Below are 6674 nucleotides of genomic sequence, written 5' to 3' on the forward strand. Positions count from 1 at the left end.
ACAGCGACTGGGGTGACAAAATCAGAGCTGGGGGTGTCCAGAGACGGGGGAAGGAGCAGCTCTGAGCCCCGAGGAGGGAAAAGCAGCTCCAGGTCTCTGCCTCTGGATGAGCCACAAGCTCCCATCACCCCACAGCATCCCGGGGACATCCCTGGAGCTGCCGAGTCCAGCCCTGCGTGCCCCTGGCTCGGGGGGATTTTCCCCGCGATGGATCCGTGCGGAACCGGGAGGGTGAGGGCGGCATTCCCCTCCCTGCCCTGACCCTGCGCCTCCATCCTGCCCTTCCCTGGGATGCTCCTGCTGGGAAACGGGATCCTGCGGGACGCAGCCTCGCGGCTTTGGGCACAGCAGGGCTGGGTTTGAGGATTGAAGCGGTTCGGGGTGGTTCGGTTTGGGCTGGGTCTCGTGGCAGAGCTGCGGACAGCAGATGGCATCCCTGGGCTGAGCTGGGCTGCAGCAGCACCTCGGGCTGCCCTCCCGCTGTCCCGGGCTGCCCTGGCCGGGCGCTGCTGCACCGGGGCGCCTCTAAAATCCCATTTCAGGTGGTGCCAAGAACGAACAAATAACTTGGATGCTGCGCCTCTCCTCCAGTATCTTATTCCCGCAGAGAGACGCCCTTGTGGAGCCCAAACATCTCCCAGGAGCTGGGACAGAGCTGGATTTGGGTCCGAAGGGTCCCTGCTGCTGCTGCCAGCGCCAGCCCAAAAAATGCCTCCAGGGCTGGGTCTTGCTGCAGCTCCCGGAGTTCTGCAGTGAATCCCTTGGGATGAGAGGGCAGCAGAGCTCCTTTCCCTGGATAAATGTTGGGTTTGTCCCTGGGGAGCTGCAGAAAGCCCTGGGCCGGCCCCAGGGACCCCGCACCCTCCGTGTCCGCACGCCTTTATCCCAACCCAGCCGAGCCTTCGGAGTTTTCCAGCGACAAATTAAAAAAAAATCCCGGAGTGGCCCCGGCCGTGTCCTCGCCTGAACTCCCCAGGCTCGCGGTTTACTGAGAGGCTTTTCAGCCCCGGTGGCTGCTCCGACACAGAGGCGTGGGGCCGAGCTGGCCCTGCTGCCAACAATCATCATTTATTGTCCCCGAGCAGGCTTTGTCTGCACAAACAGGAAACTTCCCCAAGGAACATCCTCCACAGGATCCGGCGGCAGAGCAAAAATGATTCCTGCACCTTGCCATGGGCCTGGGACACGCGGCTGGGCTGGCCCTGCCTGGTGGGGACAATATTTTGGGGATCATCTCTGCTTTTTGGGGTCAGCTCTGCCTTTTGTGGTGACAGCTCCCAAAATGAGCCCAGTGTGGGGTGCTGTGAGCGCTGTTCCAGCTTCCGTCGGGAATTCTGCTCTGGAGAGCTGGAATGGAGCTCTGGGAAGCACCTCTGGCCCTGCCATCCTCACCCCTGGGGTGTCCCCAGCCCTGTGGGGCCACCAGCAGCGGGGTCACCCCCGGCTCTTCCCATTCCTGGGGAATCTGCCGGGGCTGGAGCGGATGTGGAGTCACCATCCTGAGACACAGACACTTCCTGCTCGCAAAATAAAAGCTCCAGGTTGTTTTTGTTTTGGTTTGGGTTGGGTTTTTTGTTGGTTTTTTGTTTGTTTTATTTTTGGGTTTTTTTGTTTGTTTGTTTGGTTGGTTTGGTGGGGTTTTTTTGTGGGGTTTGTGGGGTTTTTTAAGGGAATTTTTTCTTATTTTTCCTCTAAATGCCTCGGGGTTTCTGGAGCTCCGTGTGCTGTGACTGTCCCCCACCAGTGCCCAGGAGGGTGACAGGGACACCTGGGGGGTGGATTTGTGGTGAAGGGAGACTTGGAGGGGTGGTTTAATGGGAAAATTGGGATGGTGGGATCGGATCCATGGATGGATGGAGGGATGGATGGATGGATGATGGATGGATGATGGATGGATGGATGGATGGATGGATGGATGGATGATGGATGGATGGATGGATGGATGGATGGATGGATGGATGATGGATGGATGGGTGGATGGATGGATGGATGGGTGGATGGATGATGGATGGATGATGGATGGATGGATGGGTGGATGGATGATGGATGGATGGATGGATGGATGGATGATGGATGGATGGATGGATGGATGGATGGATGGATGGATGATGGATGGATGATGGATGGATGGATGGGTGGATGGATGGGTGGATGGATGATGGATGGATGGATGGATGGATGGATGATGGATTATGGATGGATGGGTGGGTGGATGGATGGGTGGATGGATGATGGATGGATGGATGGATGGATGGATGGATGGATGGATGATGGATTATGGATGGATGGGTGGGTGGATGGATGGGTGGATGGATGATGGATGGATGGATGGATGATGGATGGATGGATGGATGATGGGTGGATGGATCCATGGATAGATGGATGGATGATGGATGGACGGACAGCTGGAACCCCCGGCTACACTCCTGGGGTGGCCTCTGCTGCTCTCACCATCGGTGCGAGGCCAGGAATGTCTTTTCCAAAGGCTCCCCTTGGCACTGATGAGTTTCCCTTCTCCTGGGGAGGATCGGAGCAGTCGTGGCTTCCTCCGGGGCTTTCAGAGCGCAAATGGGTTTCACACCTGCCCGAGCATCCCGGGCAGCAGGTGAGGCATGCCGGGGCTCAGGGCCACGAGCAAGCGTGAAATGTTTGTGTCTCTGGCATTTCAATGACTCTGCCCTTCCCTGTGGGAGGTCTCCCTGCCGCGAGAGAATCTCTCCGTGATGTTTATTCCTTTCCCAGTCCACAAGCAGAGCCTGTGGCCACCCAGTTATGGGGCAGAGCCACAGGTTTTGGCCGCGATGTGGGGTTTTCAGAGCCGGGATAACCTTGTGGGATTTATTTTAGTGTTAATAAATGAATTAATATGAAATTCGCAGCCTGCAAGCAGACAGAGCCACGACTGTGAGCAAGCACCAAGCTGAGCTCAGAGGAGGTTTCCCTGACGTGGAGGCAAATTCCTGGCTGGATTTCTGTGGGAATGCAGGGCTTCCCTCTGGCTGCCCAGGGACCCTGGCAGGGGTCAGGAACCCCCCTGGACAGAGCCCCCAGAGACACTGGCTGTGATCTCTGCCCATGGAAAAGAGTTTTCAATCTTACAGGATCAATTACCAGCTGTGAGAGTTAGATATAAGTCATAATTAAGTGTGGCACGGGTGCAAAAGTAAAATTTTAGGATTCTAGATGAGGGGTCCAAAGGGGACAAGATGGAGGAAATTGGGTGTGCCTTGTCCTTTTTCTCCTTCTTCATGCCCTCCATGTCTCACTGTGGTGTTGGCATTTTTCTGTTGGTTCAGGCTGGGGACACACTGTCCAACGTAGGTGACAGATATTGGCACGTTCTTGTAAATGCAGCCCAGGGAGTTTCTGGTATTGAATGTTTGTCACATCCCACTGAGGGCAGAGCCCCACACGCTGCCCTGCAGGACAGAGCTGGGCAGGGCAGCAGAACATGTGAGAGATAAACAGAATAAACAACCTTAAAAATCAACACAGCTTTCTACAATCTCGGAATCATCAATACCACAAATTCCAACAGATTTCAGGTTGGTTTTAGTGGACACGCCGCGGGACGAGGCCAGTTTGGGATTTCCAGGTCTGAGGCTGGCAGGGGGATTTCGGTGGATTTCCCCAGCGGAGAAAGCCGCGGCTGCTGCCACAATAGAGGATCCTTATCAGCGGATTCCAGCGGGCTGCGCGTCCCTTGGCATTTCCATGAAAATGGGAAAGGCTTCCTGAGCCGCTCTGGAACAAAAATCCCTCAGCCTCCCTCCCAGCGCAGCACAGAACCCTGGAGAGGAATTTTATTGTAAATGCAGGTGAACCCAACGGGCAGAAATGACGATGTTTGACTCAATTCAGAAGGCTGAATGATTTCTTTATTATAACTATGCTAAAATACATTAATATACTATATAAAAAGGAAGATACTTAAACTATATATTACTTTCTCTAACTCTAACACAACTCGTGGCCCTCTCTGAGAGCCCAGCCCCAGGTGGGTTGGATTGGGTTGGGTTGGGTTGGATTGGATTGGATTGGATTGGATTGTATTGGATTGGGTTGGGTTGGGTTGGATCGGATCAGATCGGATGGGATGGGATGGCGTTGGATTGGATTGGATTGGATTAGATTGGATTGGATTGGATTGGATAAAATTGGATTGGATTGGATTGGATTGGATTGGATTGGATTGGATTGGATTGGATTGGATTGGATTGGATTGGGTTGGATTGGATTGGATTGGGTTGGATTGGATTGGATTGGGTTGGATTGGGTTGGGTTGGATTGGATTGGATTGGATTGGATTGGATTGGATTGGCCACCAGGCTCAAACAATCCTCACCAGAATCCAACCCAGCACTCACCCCAGGTAAAAATTCTCCGAACACATTCCACATGGGAAAAACAAGGAGCAGAAAAAGAAATTGTTTTCTCTTTCATTTCTCTGTGCACCTCTATGAAAATCCTGAGAGGGAGAGAGAGAAATGCGCTGCCACAGAATTTATCCGCGGGATAAATCCTGGAGAGGGATTTATCTGCGCGGAGGGGGAAACATCGGGAAAAGCATCCCGAGAAAGGCACGCCTGGAGCTCGGTGCGGGCTCCAGCGCTTTTGGGGTGAACCGGGAGAGATCCCACGGCTGGGACAGCTCCGAGACAGCGACAGGGACAGGGACAGGGACAGGGACAGGGACAGGAACCCGCAGCCAGGGAGGTTTGAGCCTTCCCTGCCCGGCTCTGCCGCCCTCCCCGGGCCGTGCCCGGATGTTGCTCTGATTTTTAAGTTTTTCTAAAGCCTTCTGAGTTTACATTCTGTTAGAGAACTTTCTCACACAACTTTCTGTACACAAACCTATTGCTGTGCATTCCTCCGTAGAGGCGGAGAAACTCGATGTACTGCTGGTTCGGGCAGTGCCACTGGAGAGGTGGCACCTTCGCCCTCCCATCCACTGTCACCTTTGGAAAAGTAGAAATGCTGGAGCCAGAAAATAAACTCGCTTTTTTTCACCTTTACCATAGCAGCGGCTCGCGTGGTGCTTTCACGCGTCCTGTAGTGACGCCCGGGCAGGATCGTGTTTGTTTTGCCGCGGAAATTGCGGCGTTTCTGCTCGGCTCGGCTCCTCCCCGCCGTGTTTATCCTCCCCACGGCCCTTGGGAACGGCTCCCGTCGCTGCTCTGTAAATAATTCATTACCGCAATTCATTATCGCCGCTCATTATCGCCCTTCTCGATCGCAATCATTATCGCCATTCATTACCGCAATTGCTGCGGCCCCGGATCGTCTTCGGATGTCCCGGGTTGGTTTTAAAACGAGGAGAGAGATTTGTCCTCGGTTTGTGGAGCTCGGGGAGACGTTGGAGGTGGGAAGGAGCAGCCTGGAGCTGCTCGTGCCTGTGAGGAGCCGAGGTGCCACGGGCCTTAAAAATCAGTGACAGGGGCAGGGGAAGGGACCTGTGTGTCTTAACTGTACTGAAATTATATTTAATGTGTGTGGGACACTGCTGGTACCTGTCACAGCCACGGAGAGTGGCACAATTGCACCAAAATGACATTTAATGTGTGTGGGACATCGCTGGTACCTGTCACAGCATGGAGAGTGGCATAATGGCACCAAAATGACATTTATTGTGTGTGGCACCGAGCTGGAACAGGTCACAGCCACAGAGAGTGGCACAATTGCCCCAAAATGACATTTAATGTGTGTGGGACCGTGCTGGGACAGGTGACAGCCACAGAGAGGAGTTTGGTGCCAGGCTCTTCTCCTCTCCTCTCCGATGGGGCACTGGGAGATTTTTTTGGGCGCTCTCCCCAAACCCTCCCCGTGGGTTCCCCACTCCCAGCGCTGCCCGTGGGGTCTCCCCACTGCCGGTGCCCCCACCCCCGGCCCGTTGCCCCCCATCCCCGTCCCGCCGCCCCCGTCCCAGGCCCGGTTCCCCCACCCCCGGCCCGGTTCCCCCACCCCCGGCCCAGTTCCCCCGTTCCGGTTCCCCCATCCCCATCCCGGTTCCCCCGTTCCGGTTCCCCCGGCCCGGTTCCCCCATCCCCATTCCGGTTCCCCCATCCCCATCCCTATCCCGGTTCCCCCATCCCGGTTCCCCCGTTCCGGTTCCCCCATCCCCATCCCGGTTCCCCCATCCCCATCCCGGTTCCCCCATCCTCATCCCGGTTCCCCCGTTCCGGTTCCCCCATCCCGGTTCCCCCATCCCCATCCCGGTTCCCCCATCCCCATCCCTATCCCGGTTCCCCCGTCCCGGTTCCCCCGTCCCGGTTCCCCCGTCCCCATCCCGGTTCCCCCATCCCCATCCCGGCTCCCCCGTTCCGGTTCCCCCATCCCCATCCCGGTTCCCCCATCCTCATCCCGGTTCCCCCGTTCCGGTTCCCCCATCCCGGTTCCCCCATCCCCATCCCGGTTCCCCCGTCCCGGTTCCCCCACCCCCGGCCCGGTTCCCCCATCCCCGTCCCGGTTCCCCCGTCCCGGTTCCCCCGTCCCGGTTCCCCCACCCCCGGCCCGGTTCCCCCATCCCCATCCCGGTTCCCCCATCCTCATCCCGGTTCCCCCGTTCCGGTTCCCCCATCCCGGTTCCCCCATCCCTATCCCGGTTCCCCCGTCCCGGTTCCCCCGTCCCGGTTCCCCCGTCCCCGGCCCGGCCCCGCAGCGGGGCGGCCCCGGCG

This window comes from Lonchura striata, chromosome 26 (assembly GCF_050655825.1).
Source record: "Lonchura striata isolate lonStrDom1 chromosome 26, ASM5065582v1, whole genome shotgun sequence".
NCBI classification, from domain to species: Eukaryota; Metazoa; Chordata; class Aves; order Passeriformes; family Estrildidae; genus Lonchura; species Lonchura striata.